The 16575-nt window shown below is 44.5% G+C and overlaps 26 non-coding genes across 26 annotated transcripts; all 26 read left to right on the plus strand.

Moving 5' to 3' along the window:
• The first annotated feature begins 143 nt into the window (after positions 1-143).
• LOC130398377 (5S ribosomal RNA) lies at positions 144-262 on the plus strand. The gene has a single exon (XR_008900950.1). It is a non-coding gene; the product is annotated as a 5S ribosomal RNA (ribosomal RNA).
• A 519-nt stretch (positions 263-781) lies between these two features.
• LOC130398378 (5S ribosomal RNA) lies at positions 782-900 on the plus strand. Its single transcript, XR_008900951.1, has one exon. It is a non-coding gene; the product is annotated as a 5S ribosomal RNA (ribosomal RNA).
• A 528-nt stretch (positions 901-1428) lies between these two features.
• On the plus strand, positions 1429-1547 carry LOC130398379 (5S ribosomal RNA). Its single transcript, XR_008900952.1, has one exon. It is a non-coding gene; the product is annotated as a 5S ribosomal RNA (ribosomal RNA).
• A 527-nt stretch (positions 1548-2074) lies between these two features.
• LOC130398381 (5S ribosomal RNA) lies at positions 2075-2193 on the plus strand. Its single transcript, XR_008900954.1, has one exon. It is a non-coding gene; the product is annotated as a 5S ribosomal RNA (ribosomal RNA).
• A 519-nt stretch (positions 2194-2712) lies between these two features.
• On the plus strand, positions 2713-2831 carry LOC130398382 (5S ribosomal RNA). The gene has a single exon (XR_008900955.1). It is a non-coding gene; the product is annotated as a 5S ribosomal RNA (ribosomal RNA).
• A 529-nt stretch (positions 2832-3360) lies between these two features.
• LOC130398383 (5S ribosomal RNA) lies at positions 3361-3479 on the plus strand. Its single transcript, XR_008900956.1, has one exon. It is a non-coding gene; the product is annotated as a 5S ribosomal RNA (ribosomal RNA).
• A 516-nt stretch (positions 3480-3995) lies between these two features.
• Positions 3996-4114, plus strand: LOC130398384 (5S ribosomal RNA). The gene has a single exon (XR_008900957.1). It is a non-coding gene; the product is annotated as a 5S ribosomal RNA (ribosomal RNA).
• A 529-nt stretch (positions 4115-4643) lies between these two features.
• On the plus strand, positions 4644-4762 carry LOC130398385 (5S ribosomal RNA). Its single transcript, XR_008900958.1, has one exon. It is a non-coding gene; the product is annotated as a 5S ribosomal RNA (ribosomal RNA).
• A 528-nt stretch (positions 4763-5290) lies between these two features.
• LOC130398387 (5S ribosomal RNA) lies at positions 5291-5409 on the plus strand. The gene has a single exon (XR_008900960.1). It is a non-coding gene; the product is annotated as a 5S ribosomal RNA (ribosomal RNA).
• Positions 5410-5938: 529 nt separating this feature from the next.
• Positions 5939-6057, plus strand: LOC130398388 (5S ribosomal RNA). The gene has a single exon (XR_008900961.1). It is a non-coding gene; the product is annotated as a 5S ribosomal RNA (ribosomal RNA).
• Positions 6058-6585: 528 nt separating this feature from the next.
• On the plus strand, positions 6586-6704 carry LOC130398389 (5S ribosomal RNA). Its single transcript, XR_008900962.1, has one exon. It is a non-coding gene; the product is annotated as a 5S ribosomal RNA (ribosomal RNA).
• A 528-nt stretch (positions 6705-7232) lies between these two features.
• On the plus strand, positions 7233-7351 carry LOC130398390 (5S ribosomal RNA). Its single transcript, XR_008900963.1, has one exon. It is a non-coding gene; the product is annotated as a 5S ribosomal RNA (ribosomal RNA).
• A 524-nt stretch (positions 7352-7875) lies between these two features.
• Positions 7876-7994, plus strand: LOC130398391 (5S ribosomal RNA). The gene has a single exon (XR_008900964.1). It is a non-coding gene; the product is annotated as a 5S ribosomal RNA (ribosomal RNA).
• A 528-nt stretch (positions 7995-8522) lies between these two features.
• Positions 8523-8641, plus strand: LOC130398393 (5S ribosomal RNA). The gene has a single exon (XR_008900966.1). It is a non-coding gene; the product is annotated as a 5S ribosomal RNA (ribosomal RNA).
• A 529-nt stretch (positions 8642-9170) lies between these two features.
• On the plus strand, positions 9171-9289 carry LOC130398394 (5S ribosomal RNA). Its single transcript, XR_008900967.1, has one exon. It is a non-coding gene; the product is annotated as a 5S ribosomal RNA (ribosomal RNA).
• A 528-nt stretch (positions 9290-9817) lies between these two features.
• LOC130398395 (5S ribosomal RNA) lies at positions 9818-9936 on the plus strand. Its single transcript, XR_008900968.1, has one exon. It is a non-coding gene; the product is annotated as a 5S ribosomal RNA (ribosomal RNA).
• A 529-nt stretch (positions 9937-10465) lies between these two features.
• On the plus strand, positions 10466-10584 carry LOC130398396 (5S ribosomal RNA). The gene has a single exon (XR_008900969.1). It is a non-coding gene; the product is annotated as a 5S ribosomal RNA (ribosomal RNA).
• A 529-nt stretch (positions 10585-11113) lies between these two features.
• Positions 11114-11232, plus strand: LOC130398397 (5S ribosomal RNA). The gene has a single exon (XR_008900970.1). It is a non-coding gene; the product is annotated as a 5S ribosomal RNA (ribosomal RNA).
• A 528-nt stretch (positions 11233-11760) lies between these two features.
• On the plus strand, positions 11761-11879 carry LOC130398398 (5S ribosomal RNA). Its single transcript, XR_008900971.1, has one exon. It is a non-coding gene; the product is annotated as a 5S ribosomal RNA (ribosomal RNA).
• Positions 11880-12397: 518 nt separating this feature from the next.
• Positions 12398-12516, plus strand: LOC130398399 (5S ribosomal RNA). Its single transcript, XR_008900972.1, has one exon. It is a non-coding gene; the product is annotated as a 5S ribosomal RNA (ribosomal RNA).
• A 529-nt stretch (positions 12517-13045) lies between these two features.
• Positions 13046-13164, plus strand: LOC130398400 (5S ribosomal RNA). The gene has a single exon (XR_008900973.1). It is a non-coding gene; the product is annotated as a 5S ribosomal RNA (ribosomal RNA).
• Positions 13165-13693: 529 nt separating this feature from the next.
• Positions 13694-13812, plus strand: LOC130398401 (5S ribosomal RNA). Its single transcript, XR_008900974.1, has one exon. It is a non-coding gene; the product is annotated as a 5S ribosomal RNA (ribosomal RNA).
• Positions 13813-14341: 529 nt separating this feature from the next.
• On the plus strand, positions 14342-14460 carry LOC130398402 (5S ribosomal RNA). The gene has a single exon (XR_008900975.1). It is a non-coding gene; the product is annotated as a 5S ribosomal RNA (ribosomal RNA).
• Positions 14461-14989: 529 nt separating this feature from the next.
• On the plus strand, positions 14990-15108 carry LOC130398404 (5S ribosomal RNA). Its single transcript, XR_008900977.1, has one exon. It is a non-coding gene; the product is annotated as a 5S ribosomal RNA (ribosomal RNA).
• A 529-nt stretch (positions 15109-15637) lies between these two features.
• LOC130398405 (5S ribosomal RNA) lies at positions 15638-15756 on the plus strand. Its single transcript, XR_008900978.1, has one exon. It is a non-coding gene; the product is annotated as a 5S ribosomal RNA (ribosomal RNA).
• Positions 15757-16285: 529 nt separating this feature from the next.
• LOC130398406 (5S ribosomal RNA) lies at positions 16286-16404 on the plus strand. Its single transcript, XR_008900979.1, has one exon. It is a non-coding gene; the product is annotated as a 5S ribosomal RNA (ribosomal RNA).
• Positions 16405-16575: the final 171 nt, after the last annotated feature.

Below are 16575 nucleotides of genomic sequence, written 5' to 3' on the forward strand. Positions count from 1 at the left end.
GGATAAGGAGTCCTACTGAATCAATTACTGCCGTTTATATCTAACTAATGATTGTTTTTGTAAGAGTGTAACGTCGAGCCTCAGCAGCTTTCTCACTCCTTATGTGCTACTGTATAAAACCTGGTTTTGCGCCTGCACTAATTGCTTACGGCCATACCACCCTGAACACGCCCGATCTCGTCTGATCTCGGAAGCTAAGCAGGGTCGGGCCTGGTTAGTACTTGGATGGGAGACCGCCTGGGAATACCAGGTGCTGTAAGCTTTTTCTTTTTCAACTCGAGCTCATTGACTCCGTGGCGTACCGTGACCTGATGTTTACTGCCAACCGCTTTGGAGGATTTAAGCAACATACAAAAACTGACAACGTCTCTCAAAACTATTTTTGTGAAACATGAGGACAGTATAGTGATACTGCCAGCAGGGAGCACCAGAGAGCTGAACCGACAGTTGTACATTTCTTAAACTTTCACCAACACAAACACGCACGCTCACTTCAGATCATGGGAGGACGTCAAAAAATCACCACCCATTCTCTGACACTTTAACCGTTAACCTTGGTTCAAACATTTAACATCACACGCACACGCAGTGTATTTCAGATAATTAATGAATTCAGATGTCACAATGATCGTTTACATGGATAAGGAGTCCTACTGAATCAATTACTGCCGTTTATATCTAACTAATGATTGTTTTTGTAAAAGTGTAACGTCGAGCCTCAGCAGCTTTCTCACTCCTTATGTGCTACTGTATAAAACCTGGTTTTGCGCCTGCACTAATTGCTTACGGCCATACCACCCTGAACACGCCCGATCTCGTCTGATCTCGGAAGCTAAGCAGGGTCGGGCCTGGTTAGTACTTGGATGGGAGACCGCCTGGGAATACCAGGTGCTGTAAGCTTTTTCTTTTTCAACTCGAGCTCATTGACTCCGTGGCCTACCGTGGCGTACCGTGACCTGATGTTTACTGCCAACCGCTTTGGAGGATTTAAGCAACATACAAAAACTGACAACGTCTCTCAAAACTATTTTTGTGAAACATGAGGACAGTATAGTGATACTGCCAGCAGGGAGCACCAGAGAGCTGAACCGACAGTTGTACATTTCTTAAACTTTCACCAACACAAACACGCACGCTCACTTCAGATCATGGGAGGACGTCAAAAAATCACCACCCATTCTCTGACACTTTAACCGTTAACCTTGGTTCAAACATTTAACATCACACGCACACGCAGTGTATTTCAGATAATTAATGAATTCAGATGTCACAATGATCGTTTACATGGATAAGGAGTCCTACTGAATCAATTACTGCCGTTTATATCTAACTAATGATTGTTTTTGTAAAGTGTAACGTCGAGCCTCAGCAGCTTTCTCACTCCTTATGTGCTACTGTATAAAACCTGGTTTTGCGCCTGCACTAATTGCTTACGGCCATACCACCCTGAACACGCCCGATCTCGTCTGATCTCGGAAGCTAAGCAGGGTCGGGCCTGGTTAGTACTTGGATGGGAGACCGCCTGGGAATACCAGGTGCTGTAAGCTTTTTCTTTTTCAACTCGAGCTCATTGACTCAGGGCCTCCGTGGCGTACCGTGACCTGATGTTTACTGCCAACCGCTTTGGAGGATTTAAGCAACATACAAAAACTGACAACGTCTCTCAAAACTATTTTTGTGAAACATGAGGACAGTATAGTGATACTGCCAGCAGGGAGCACCAGAGAGCTGAACCGACAGTTGTACATTTCTTAAACTTTCACCAACACAAACACGCACGCTCACTTCAGATCATGGGAGGACGTCAAAAAATCACCACCCATTCTCTGACACTTTAACCGTTAACCTTGGTTCAAACATTTAACATCACACGCACACGCAGTGTATTTCAGATAATTAATGAATTCAGATGTCACAATGATCGTTTACATGGATAAGGAGTCCTACTGAATCAATTACTGCCGTTTATATCTAACTAATGATTGTTTTTGTAAGAGTGTAACGTCGAGCCTCAGCAGCTTTCTCACTCCTTATGTGCTACTGTATAAAACCTGGTTTTGCGCCTGCACTAATTGCTTACGGCCATACCACCCTGAACACGCCCGATCTCGTCTGATCTCGGAAGCTAAGCAGGGTCGGGCCTGGTTAGTACTTGGATGGGAGACCGCCTGGGAATACCAGGTGCTGTAAGCTTTTTCTTTTTCAACTCGAGCTCATTGACTCCGTGGCGTACCGTGACCTGATGTTTACTGCCAACCGCTTTGGAGGATTTAAGCAACATACAAAAACTGACAACGTCTCTCAAAACTATTTTTGTGAAACATGAGGACAGTATAGTGATACTGCCAGCAGGGAGCACCAGAGAGCTGAACCGACAGTTGTACATTTCTTAAACTTTCACCAACACAAACACGCACGCTCACTTCAGATCATGGGAGGACGTCAAAAAATCACCACCCATTCTCTGACACTTTAACCGTTAACCTTGGTTCAAACATTTAACATCACACGCACACGCAGTGTATTTCAGATAATTAATGAATTCAGATGTCACAATGATCGTTTACATGGATAAGGAGTCCTACTGAATCAATTACTGCCGTTTATATCTAACTAATGATTGTTTTTGTAAAAGTGTAACGTCGAGCCTCAGCAGCTTTCTCACTCCTTATGTGCTACTGTATAAAACCTGGTTTTGCGCCTGCACTAATTGCTTACGGCCATACCACCCTGAACACGCCCGATCTCGTCTGATCTCGGAAGCTAAGCAGGGTCGGGCCTGGTTAGTACTTGGATGGGAGACCGCCTGGGAATACCAGGTGCTGTAAGCTTTTTCTTTTTCAACTCGAGCTCATTGACTCCGTGGCCTACCGTGGCGTACCGTGACCTGATGTTTACTGCCAACCGCTTTGGAGGATTTAAGCAACATACAAAAACTGACAACGTCTCTCAAAACTATTTTTGTGAAACATGAGGACAGTATAGTGATACTGCCAGCAGGGAGCACCAGAGAGCTGAACCGACAGTTGTACATTTCTTAAACTTTCACCAACACAAACACGCACGCTCACTTCAGATCATGGGAGGACGTCAAAAAATCACCACCCATTCTCTGACACTTTAACCGTTAACCTTGGTTCAAACATTTAACATCACACGCACACGCAGTGTATTTCAGATAATTAATGAATTCAGATGTCACAATGATCGTTTACATGGATAAGGAGTCCTACTGAATCAATTACTGCCGTTTATATCTAACTAATGATTGTTTTTGTAAGAGTGTAACGTCGAGCCTCAGCAGCTTTCTCACTCCTTATGTGCTACTGTATAAAACCTGGTTTTGCGCCTGCACTAATTGCTTACGGCCATACCACCCTGAACACGCCCGATCTCGTCTGATCTCGGAAGCTAAGCAGGGTCGGGCCTGGTTAGTACTTGGATGGGAGACCGCCTGGGAATACCAGGTGCTGTAAGCTTTTCTTTTTCAACTCGAGCTCATTGACTCCGTGGCGTACCGTGACCTGATGTTTACTGCCAACCGCTTTGGAGGATTTAAGCAACATACAAAAACTGACAACGTCTCTCAAAACTATTTTTGTGAAACATGAGGACAGTATAGTGATACTGCCAGCAGGGAGCACCAGAGAGCTGAACCGACAGTTGTACATTTCTTAAACTTTCACCAACACAAACACGCACGCTCACTTCAGATCATGGGAGGACGTCAAAAATCACCACCCATTCTCTGACACTTTAACCGTTAACCTTGGTTCAAACATTTAACATCACACGCACACGCAGTGTATTTCAGATAATTAATGAATTCAGATGTCACAATGATCGTTTACATGGATAAGGAGTCCTACTGAATCAATTACTGCCGTTTATATCTAACTAATGATTGTTTTTGTAAAGTGTAACGTCGAGCCTCAGCAGCTTTCTCACTCCTTATGTGCTACTGTATAAAACCTGGTTTTGCGCCTGCACTAATTGCTTACGGCCATACCACCCTGAACACGCCCGATCTCGTCTGATCTCGGAAGCTAAGCAGGGTCGGGCCTGGTTAGTACTTGGATGGGAGACCGCCTGGGAATACCAGGTGCTGTAAGCTTTTTCTTTTTCAACTCGAGCTCATTGACTCCGTGGCCTACCGTGGCGTACCGTGACCTGATGTTTACTGCCAACCGCTTTGGAGGATTTAAGCAACATACAAAAACTGACAACGTCTCTCAAAACTATTTTTGTGAAACATGAGGACAGTATAGTGATACTGCCAGCAGGGAGCACCAGAGAGCTGAACCGACAGTTGTACATTTCTTAAACTTTCACCAACACAAACACGCACGCTCACTTCAGATCATGGGAGGACGTCAAAAAATCACCACCCATTCTCTGACACTTTAACCGTTAACCTTGGTTCAAACATTTAACATCACACGCACACGCAGTGTATTTCAGATAATTAATGAATTCAGATGTCACAATGATCGTTTACATGGATAAGGAGTCCTACTGAATCAATTACTGCCGTTTATATCTAACTAATGATTGTTTTTGTAAAAGTGTAACGTCGAGCCTCAGCAGCTTTCTCACTCCTTATGTGCTACTGTATAAAACCTGGTTTTGCGCCTGCACTAATTGCTTACGGCCATACCACCCTGAACACGCCCGATCTCGTCTGATCTCGGAAGCTAAGCAGGGTCGGGCCTGGTTAGTACTTGGATGGGAGACCGCCTGGGAATACCAGGTGCTGTAAGCTTTTTCTTTTTCAACTCGAGCTCATTGACTCCGTGCCTACCGTGGCGTACCGTGACCTGATGTTTACTGCCAACCGCTTTGGAGGATTTAAGCAACATACAAAAACTGACAACGTCTCTCAAAACTATTTTTGTGAAACATGAGGACAGTATAGTGATACTGCCAGCAGGGAGCACCAGAGAGCTGAACCGACAGTTGTACATTTCTTAAACTTTCACCAACACAAACACGCACGCTCACTTCAGATCATGGGAGGACGTCAAAAAATCACCACCCATTCTCTGACACTTTAACCGTTAACCTTGGTTCAAACATTTAACATCACACGCACACGCAGTGTATTTCAGATAATTAATGAATTCAGATGTCACAATGATCGTTTACATGGATAAGGAGTCCTACTGAATCAATTACTGCCGTTTATATCTAACTAATGATTGTTTTTGTAAAAGTGTAACGTCGAGCCTCAGCAGCTTTCTCACTCCTTATGTGCTACTGTATAAAACCTGGTTTTGCGCCTGCACTAATTGCTTACGGCCATACCACCCTGAACACGCCCGATCTCGTCTGATCTCGGAAGCTAAGCAGGGTCGGGCCTGGTTAGTACTTGGATGGGAGACCGCCTGGGAATACCAGGTGCTGTAAGCTTTTTCTTTTTCAACTCGAGCTCATTGACTCCGTGGCCTACCGTGGCGTACCGTGACCTGATGTTTACTGCCAACCGCTTTGGAGGATTTAAGCAACATACAAAAACTGACAACGTCTCTCAAAACTATTTTTGTGAAACATGAGGACAGTATAGTGATACTGCCAGCAGGGAGCACCAGAGAGCTGAACCGACAGTTGTACATTTCTTAAACTTTCACCAACACAAACACGCACGCTCACTTCAGATCATGGGAGGACGTCAAAAAATCACCACCCATTCTCTGACACTTTAACCGTTAACCTTGGTTCAAACATTTAACATCACACGCACACGCAGTGTATTTCAGATAATTAATGAATTCAGATGTCACAATGATCGTTTACATGGATAAGGAGTCCTACTGAATCAATTACTGCCGTTTATATCTAACTAATGATTGTTTTTGTAAGAGTGTAACGTCGAGCCTCAGCAGCTTTCTCACTCCTTATGTGCTACTGTATAAAACCTGGTTTTGCGCCTGCACTAATTGCTTACGGCCATACCACCCTGAACACGCCCGATCTCGTCTGATCTCGGAAGCTAAGCAGGGTCGGGCCTGGTTAGTACTTGGATGGGAGACCGCCTGGGAATACCAGGTGCTGTAAGCTTTTTCTTTTTCAACTCGAGCTCATTGACTCCGTGGCCTACCGTGGCGTACCGTGACCTGATGTTTACTGCCAACCGCTTTGGAGGATTTAAGCAACATACAAAAACTGACAACGTCTCTCAAAACTATTTTTGTGAAACATGAGGACAGTATAGTGATACTGCCAGCAGGGAGCACCAGAGAGCTGAACCGACAGTTGTACATTTCTTAAACTTTCACCAACACAAACACGCACGCTCACTTCAGATCATGGGAGGACGTCAAAAATCACCACCCATTCTCTGACACTTTAACCGTTAACCTTGGTTCAAACATTTAACATCACACGCACACGCAGTGTATTTCAGATAATTAATGAATTCAGATGTCACAATGATCGTTTACATGGATAAGGAGTCCTACTGAATCAATTACTGCCGTTTATATCTAACTAATGATTGTTTTTGTAAAAGTGTAACGTCGAGCCTCAGCAGCTTTCTCACTCCTTATGTGCTACTGTATAAAACCTGGTTTTGCGCCTGCACTAATTGCTTACGGCCATACCACCCTGAACACGCCCGATCTCGTCTGATCTCGGAAGCTAAGCAGGGTCGGGCCTGGTTAGTACTTGGATGGGAGACCGCCTGGGAATACCAGGTGCTGTAAGCTTTTTCTTTTTCAACTCGAGCTCATTGACTCGTGGCCTACCGTGGCGTACCGTGACCTGATGTTTACTGCCAACCGCTTTGGAGGATTTAAGCAACATACAAAAACTGACAACGTCTCTCAAAACTATTTTTGTGAAACATGAGGACAGTATAGTGATACTGCCAGCAGGGAGCACCAGAGAGCTGAACCGACAGTTGTACATTTCTTAAACTTTCACCAACACAAACACGCACGCTCACTTCAGATCATGGGAGGACGTCAAAAAATCACCACCCATTCTCTGACACTTTAACCGTTAACCTTGGTTCAAACATTTAACATCACACGCACACGCAGTGTATTTCAGATAATTAATGAATTCAGATGTCACAATGATCGTTTACATGGATAAGGAGTCCTACTGAATCAATTACTGCCGTTTATATCTAACTAATGATTGTTTTTGTAAGAGTGTAACGTCGAGCCTCAGCAGCTTTCTCACTCCTTATGTGCTACTGTATAAAACCTGGTTTTGCGCCTGCACTAATTGCTTACGGCCATACCACCCTGAACACGCCCGATCTCGTCTGATCTCGGAAGCTAAGCAGGGTCGGGCCTGGTTAGTACTTGGATGGGAGACCGCCTGGGAATACCAGGTGCTGTAAGCTTTTTCTTTTTCAACTCGAGCTCATTGACTCCGTGCTACGGCGTACCGTGACCTGATGTTTACTGCCAACCGCTTTGGAGGATTTAAGCAACATACAAAAACTGACAACGTCTCTCAAAACTATTTTTGTGAAACATGAGGACAGTATAGTGATACTGCCAGCAGGGAGCACCAGAGAGCTGAACCGACAGTTGTACATTTCTTAAACTTTCACCAACACAAACACGCACGCTCACTTCAGATCATGGGAGGACGTCAAAAAATCACCACCCATTCTCTGACACTTTAACCGTTAACCTTGGTTCAAACATTTAACATCACACGCACACGCAGTGTATTTCAGATAATTAATGAATTCAGATGTCACAATGATCGTTTACATGGATAAGGAGTCCTACTGAATCAATTACTGCCGTTTATATCTAACTAATGATTGTTTTTGTAAAAGTGTAACGTCGAGCCTCAGCAGCTTTCTCACTCCTTATGTGCTACTGTATAAAACCTGGTTTTGCGCCTGCACTAATTGCTTACGGCCATACCACCCTGAACACGCCCGATCTCGTCTGATCTCGGAAGCTAAGCAGGGTCGGGCCTGGTTAGTACTTGGATGGGAGACCGCCTGGGAATACCAGGTGCTGTAAGCTTTTTCTTTTTCAACTCGAGCTCATTGCCTCCGTGGCCTACCGTGGCGTACCGTGACCTGATGTTTACTGCCAACCGCTTTGGAGGATTTAAGCAACATACAAAAACTGACAACGTCTCTCAAAACTATTTTTGTGAAACATGAGGACAGTATAGTGATACTGCCAGCAGGGAGCACCAGAGAGCTGAACCGACAGTTGTACATTTCTTAAACTTTCACCAACACAAACACGCACGCTCACTTCAGATCATGGGAGGACGTCAAAAATCACCACCCATTCTCTGACACTTTAACCGTTAACCTTGGTTCAAACATTTAACATCACACGCACACGCAGTGTATTTCAGATAATTAATGAATTCAGATGTCACAATGATCGTTTACATGGATAAGGAGTCCTACTGAATCAATTACTGCCGTTTATATCTAACTAATGATTGTTTTTGTAAAAGTGTAACGTCGAGCCTCAGCAGCTTTCTCACTCCTTATGTGCTACTGTATAAAACCTGGTTTTGCGCCTGCACTAATTGCTTACGGCCATACCACCCTGAACACGCCCGATCTCGTCTGATCTCGGAAGCTAAGCAGGGTCGGGCCTGGTTAGTACTTGGATGGGAGACCGCCTGGGAATACCAGGTGCTGTAAGCTTTTTCTTTTTCAACTCGAGCTCATTGACTCCGTGGCCTACCGTGGCGTACCGTGACCTGATGTTTACTGCCAACCGCTTTGGAGGATTTAAGCAACATACAAAAACTGACAACGTCTCTCAAAACTATTTTTGTGAAACATGAGGACAGTATAGTGATACTGCCAGCAGGGAGCACCAGAGAGCTGAACCGACAGTTGTACATTTCTTAAACTTTCACCAACACAAACACGCACGCTCACTTCAGATCATGGGAGGACGTCAAAAAATCACCACCCATTCTCTGACACTTTAACCGTTAACCTTGGTTCAAACATTTAACATCACACGCACACGCAGTGTATTTCAGATAATTAATGAATTCAGATGTCACAATGATCGTTTACATGGATAAGGAGTCCTACTGAATCAATTACTGCCGTTTATATCTAACTAATGATTGTTTTTGTAAAAGTGTAACGTCGAGCCTCAGCAGCTTTCTCACTCCTTATGTGCTACTGTATAAAACCTGGTTTTGCGCCTGCACTAATTGCTTACGGCCATACCACCCTGAACACGCCCGATCTCGTCTGATCTCGGAAGCTAAGCAGGGTCGGGCCTGGTTAGTACTTGGATGGGAGACCGCCTGGGAATACCAGGTGCTGTAAGCTTTTTCTTTTTCAACTCGAGCTCATTGACTCCGTGGCCTACCGTGGCGTACCGTGACCTGATGTTTACTGCCAACCGCTTTGGAGGATTTAAGCAACATACAAAAACTGACAACGTCTCTCAAAACTATTTTTGTGAAACATGAGGACAGTATAGTGATACTGCCAGCAGGGAGCACCAGAGAGCTGAACCGACAGTTGTACATTTCTTAAACTTTCACCAACACAAACACGCACGCTCACTTCAGATCATGGGAGGACGTCAAAAAATCACCACCCATTCTCTGACACTTTAACCGTTAACCTTGGTTCAAACATTTAACATCACACGCACACGCAGTGTATTTCAGATAATTAATGAATTCAGATGTCACAATGATCGTTTACATGGATAAGGAGTCCTACTGAATCAATTACTGCCGTTTATATCTAACTAATGATTGTTTTTGTAAAGTGTAACGTCGAGCCTCAGCAGCTTTCTCACTCCTTATGTGCTACTGTATAAAACCTGGTTTTGCGCCTGCACTAATTGCTTACGGCCATACCACCCTGAACACGCCCGATCTCGTCTGATCTCGGAAGCTAAGCAGGGTCGGGCCTGGTTAGTACTTGGATGGGAGACCGCCTGGGAATACCAGGTGCTGTAAGCTTTTTCTTTTTCAACTCGAGCTCATTGCCTCCGTGGCCTACCGTGGCGTACCGTGACCTGATGTTTACTGCCAACCGCTTTGGAGGATTTAAGCAACATACAAAAACTGACAACGTCTCTCAAAACTATTTTTGTGAAACATGAGGACAGTATAGTGATACTGCCAGCAGGGAGCACCAGAGAGCTGAACCGACAGTTGTACATTTCTTAAACTTTCACCAACACAAACACGCACGCTCACTTCAGATCATGGGAGGACGTCAAAAATCACCACCCATTCTCTGACACTTTAACCGTTAACCTTGGTTCAAACATTTAACATCACACGCACACGCAGTGTATTTCAGATAATTAATGAATTCAGATGTCACAATGATCGTTTACATGGATAAGGAGTCCTACTGAATCAATTACTGCCGTTTATATCTAACTAATGATTGTTTTTGTAAAGAGTGTAACGTCGAGCCTCAGCAGCTTTCTCACTCCTTATGTGCTACTGTATAAAACCTGGTTTTGCGCCTGCACTAATTGCTTACGGCCATACCACCCTGAACACGCCCGATCTCGTCTGATCTCGGAAGCTAAGCAGGGTCGGGCCTGGTTAGTACTTGGATGGGAGACCGCCTGGGAATACCAGGTGCTGTAAGCTTTTTCTTTTTCAACTCGAGCTCATTGACTCCGTGGCCTACCGTGGCGTACCGTGACCTGATGTTTACTGCCAACCGCTTTGGAGGATTTAAGCAACATACAAAAACTGACAACGTCTCTCAAAACTATTTTTGTGAAACATGAGGACAGTATAGTGATACTGCCAGCAGGGAGCACCAGAGAGCTGAACCGACAGTTGTACATTTCTTAAACTTTCACCAACACAAACACGCACGCTCACTTCAGATCATGGGAGGACGTCAAAAAATCACCACCCATTCTCTGACACTTTAACCGTTAACCTTGGTTCAAACATTTAACATCACACGCACACGCAGTGTATTTCAGATAATTAATGAATTCAGATGTCACAATGATCGTTTACATGGATAAGGAGTCCTACTGAATCAATTACTGCCGTTTATATCTAACTAATGATTGTTTTTGTAAGAGTGTAACGTCGAGCCTCAGCAGCTTTCTCACTCCTTATGTGCTACTGTATAAAACCTGGTTTTGCGCCTGCACTAATTGCTTACGGCCATACCACCCTGAACACGCCCGATCTCGTCTGATCTCGGAAGCTAAGCAGGGTCGGGCCTGGTTAGTACTTGGATGGGAGACCGCCTGGGAATACCAGGTGCTGTAAGCTTTTTCTTTTTCAACTCGAGCTCATTGACTCCGTGGCCTACCGTGGCGTACCGTGACCTGATGTTTACTGCCAACCGCTTTGGAGGATTTAAGCAACATACAAAAACTGACAACGTCTCTCAAAACTATTTTTGTGAAACATGAGGACAGTATAGTGATACTGCCAGCAGGGAGCACCAGAGAGCTGAACCGACAGTTGTACATTTCTTAAACTTTCACCAACACAAACACGCACGCTCACTTCAGATCATGGGAGGACGTCAAAAAATCACCACCCATTCTCTGACACTTTAACCGTTAACCTTGGTTCAAACATTTAACATCACACGCACACGCAGTGTATTTCAGATAATTAATGAATTCAGATGTCACAATGATCGTTTACATGGATAAGGAGTCCTACTGAATCAATTACTGCCGTTTATATCTAACTAATGATTGTTTTTGTAAAGTGTAACGTCGAGCCTCAGCAGCTTTCTCACTCCTTATGTGCTACTGTATAAAACCTGGTTTTGCGCCTGCACTAATTGCTTACGGCCATACCACCCTGAACACGCCCGATCTCGTCTGATCTCGGAAGCTAAGCAGGGTCGGGCCTGGTTAGTACTTGGATGGGAGACCGCCTGGGAATACCAGGTGCTGTAAGCTTTTTCTTTTTCAACTCGAGCTCATTGACTCCGTGGCGTACCGTGACCTGATGTTTACTGCCAACCGCTTTGGAGGATTTAAGCAACATACAAAAACTGACAACGTCTCTCAAAACTATTTTTGTGAAACATGAGGACAGTATAGTGATACTGCCAGCAGGGAGCACCAGAGAGCTGAACCGACAGTTGTACATTTCTTAAACTTTCACCAACACAAACACGCACGCTCACTTCAGATCATGGGAGGACGTCAAAAAATCACCACCCATTCTCTGACACTTTAACCGTTAACCTTGGTTCAAACATTTAACATCACACGCACACGCAGTGTATTTCAGATAATTAATGAATTCAGATGTCACAATGATCGTTTACATGGATAAGGAGTCCTACTGAATCAATTACTGCCGTTTATATCTAACTAATGATTGTTTTTGTAAAGTGTAACGTCGAGCCTCAGCAGCTTTCTCACTCCTTATGTGCTACTGTATAAAACCTGGTTTTGCGCCTGCACTAATTGCTTACGGCCATACCACCCTGAACACGCCCGATCTCGTCTGATCTCGGAAGCTAAGCAGGGTCGGGCCTGGTTAGTACTTGGATGGGAGACCGCCTGGGAATACCAGGTGCTGTAAGCTTTTTCTTTTTCAACTCGAGCTCATTGACTCCGTGGCCTACCGTGGCGTACCGTGACCTGATGTTTACTGCCAACCGCTTTGGAGGATTTAAGCAACATACAAAAACTGACAACGTCTCTCAAAACTATTTTTGTGAAACATGAGGACAGTATAGTGATACTGCCAGCAGGGAGCACCAGAGAGCTGAACCGACAGTTGTACATTTCTTAAACTTTCACCAACACAAACACGCACGCTCACTTCAGATCATGGGAGGACGTCAAAAAATCACCACCCATTCTCTGACACTTTAACCGTTAACCTTGGTTCAAACATTTAACATCACACGCACACGCAGTGTATTTCAGATAATTAATGAATTCAGATGTCACAATGATCGTTTACATGGATAAGGAGTCCTACTGAATCAATTACTGCCGTTTATATCTAACTAATGATTGTTTTTGTAAAAGTGTAACGTCGAGCCTCAGCAGCTTTCTCACTCCTTATGTGCTACTGTATAAAACCTGGTTTTGCGCCTGCACTAATTGCTTACGGCCATACCACCCTGAACACGCCCGATCTCGTCTGATCTCGGAAGCTAAGCAGGGTCGGGCCTGGTTAGTACTTGGATGGGAGACCGCCTGGGAATACCAGGTGCTGTAAGCTTTTTCTTTTTCAACTCGAGCTCATTGACTCCGTGGCCTACCGTGGCGTACCGTGACCTGATGTTTACTGCCAACCGCTTTGGAGGATTTAAGCAACATACAAAAACTGACAACGTCTCTCAAAACTATTTTTGTGAAACATGAGGACAGTATAGTGATACTGCCAGCAGGGAGCACCAGAGAGCTGAACCGACAGTTGTACATTTCTTAAACTTTCACCAACACAAACACGCACGCTCACTTCAGATCATGGGAGGACGTCAAAAAATCACCACCCATTCTCTGACACTTTAACCGTTAACCTTGGTTCAAACATTTAACATCACACGCACACGCAGTGTATTTCAGATAATTAATGAATTCAGATGTCACAATGATCGTTTACATGGATAAGGAGTCCTACTGAATCAATTACTGCCGTTTATATCTAACTAATGATTGTTTTTGTAAAAGTGTAACGTCGAGCCTCAGCAGCTTTCTCACTCCTTATGTGCTACTGTATAAAACCTGGTTTTGCGCCTGCACTAATTGCTTACGGCCATACCACCCTGAACACGCCCGATCTCGTCTGATCTCGGAAGCTAAGCAGGGTCGGGCCTGGTTAGTACTTGGATGGGAGACCGCCTGGGAATACCAGGTGCTGTAAGCTTTTTCTTTTTCAACTCGAGCTCATTGACTCCGTGGCCTACCGTGGCGTACCGTGACCTGATGTTTACTGCCAACCGCTTTGGAGGATTTAAGCAACATACAAAAACTGACAACGTCTCTCAAAACTATTTTTGTGAAACATGAGGACAGTATAGTGATACTGCCAGCAGGGAGCACCAGAGAGCTGAACCGACAGTTGTACATTTCTTAAACTTTCACCAACACAAACACGCACGCTCACTTCAGATCATGGGAGGACGTCAAAAAATCACCACCCATTCTCTGACACTTTAACCGTTAACCTTGGTTCAAACATTTAACATCACACGCACACGCAGTGTATTTCAGATAATTAATGAATTCAGATGTCACAATGATCGTTTACATGGATAAGGAGTCCTACTGAATCAATTACTGCCGTTTATATCTAACTAATGATTGTTTTTGTAAAAGTGTAACGTCGAGCCTCAGCAGCTTTCTCACTCCTTATGTGCTACTGTATAAAACCTGGTTTTGCGCCTGCACTAATTGCTTACGGCCATACCACCCTGAACACGCCCGATCTCGTCTGATCTCGGAAGCTAAGCAGGGTCGGGCCTGGTTAGTACTTGGATGGGAGACCGCCTGGGAATACCAGGTGCTGTAAGCTTTTTCTTTTTCAACTCGAGCTCATTGACTCCGTGGCCTACCGTGGCGTACCGTGACCTGATGTTTACTGCCAACCGCTTTGGAGGATTTAAGCAACATACAAAAACTGACAACGTCTCTCAAAACTATTTTTGTGAAACATGAGGACAGTATAGTGATACTGCCAGCAGGGAGCACCAGAGAGCTGAACCGACAGTTGTACATTTCTTAAACTTTCACCAACACAAACACGCACGCTCACTTCAGATCATGGGAGGACGTCAAAAAATCACCACCCATTCTCTGACACTTTAACCGTTAACCTTGGTTCAAACATTTAACATCACACGCACACGCAGTGTATTTCAGATAATTAATGAATTCAGATGTCACAATGATCGTTTACATGGATAAGGAGTCCTACTGAATCAATTACTGCCGTTTATATCTAACTAATGATTGTTTTTGTAAAAGTGTAACGTCGAGCCTCAGCAGCTTTCTCACTCCTTATGTGCTACTGTATAAAACCTGGTTTTGCGCCTGCACTAATTGCTTACGGCCATACCACCCTGAACACGCCCGATCTCGTCTGATCTCGGAAGCTAAGCAGGGTCGGGCCTGGTTAGTACTTGGATGGGAGACCGCCTGGGAATACCAGGTGCTGTAAGCTTTTTCTTTTTCAACTCGAGCTCATTGACTCCGTGGCCTACCGTGGCGTACCGTGACCTGATGTTTACTGCCAACCGCTTTGGAGGATTTAAGCAACATACAAAAACTGACAACGTCTCTCAAAACTATTTTTGTGAAACATGAGGACAGTATAGTGATACTGCCAGCAGGGAGCACCAGAGAGCTGAACCGACAGTTGTACATTTCTTAAACTTTCACCAACACAAACACGCACGCTCACTTCAGATCATGGGAGGACGTCAAAAAATCACCACCCATTCTCTGACACTTTAACCGTTAACCTTGGTTCAAACATTTAACATCACACGCACACGCAGTGTATTTCAGATAATTAATGAATTCAGATGTCACAATGATCGTTTACATGGATAAGGAGTCCTACTGAATCAATTACTGCCGTTTATATCTAACTAATGATTGTTTTTGTAAAAGTGTAACGTCGAGCCTCAGCAGCTTTCTCACTCCTTATGTGCTACTGTATAAAACCTGGTTTTGCGCCTGCACTAATTGCTTACGGCCATACCACCCTGAACACGCCCGATCTCGTCTGATCTCGGAAGCTAAGCAGGGTCGGGCCTGGTTAGTACTTGGATGGGAGACCGCCTGGGAATACCAGGTGCTGTAAGCTTTTTCTTTTTCAACTCGAGCTCATTGACTCCGTGGCCTACCGTGGCGTACCGTGACCTGATGTTTACTGCCAACCGCTTTGGAGGATTTAAGCAACATACAAAAACTGACAACGTCTCTCAAAACTATTTTTGTGAAACATGAGGACAGTATAGTGATACTGCCAGCAGGGAGCACCAGAGAGCTGAACCGACAGTTGTACATTTCTTAAACTTTCACCAACACAAACACGCACGCTCACTTCAGATCATGGGAGGACGTCAAAAAATCACCACCCATTCTCTGACACTTTAACCGTTAACCTTGGTTCAAACATTTAACATCACACGCACACGCAGTGTATTTCAGATAATTAATGAATTCAGATGTCACAATGATCGTTTACATGGATAAGGAGTCCTACTGAATCAATTACTGCCGTTTATATCTAACTAATGATTGTTTTTGTAAAAGTGTAACGTCGAGCCTCAGCAGCTTTCTCACTCCTTATGTGCTACTGTATAAAACCTGGTTTTGCGCCTGCACTAATTGCTTACGGCCATACCACCCTGAACACGCCCGATCTCGTCTGATCTCGGAAGCTAAGCAGGGTCGGGCCTGGTTAGTACTTGGATGGGAGACCGCCTGGGAATACCAGGTGCTGTAAGCTTTTTCTTTTTCAACTCGAGCTCATTGACTCCGTGGCGTACCGTGACCTGATGTTTACTGCCAACCGCTTTGGAGGATTTAAGCAACATACAAAAACTGACAACGTCTCTCAAAACTATTTTTGTGAAACATGAGGACAGTATAGTGATACTGCCAGCAGGGAGCACCAGAG

Source organism: Gadus chalcogrammus, chromosome 12, assembly GCF_026213295.1.
Source record: "Gadus chalcogrammus isolate NIFS_2021 chromosome 12, NIFS_Gcha_1.0, whole genome shotgun sequence".
NCBI classification, from domain to species: domain Eukaryota; kingdom Metazoa; phylum Chordata; class Actinopteri; order Gadiformes; family Gadidae; genus Gadus; species Gadus chalcogrammus.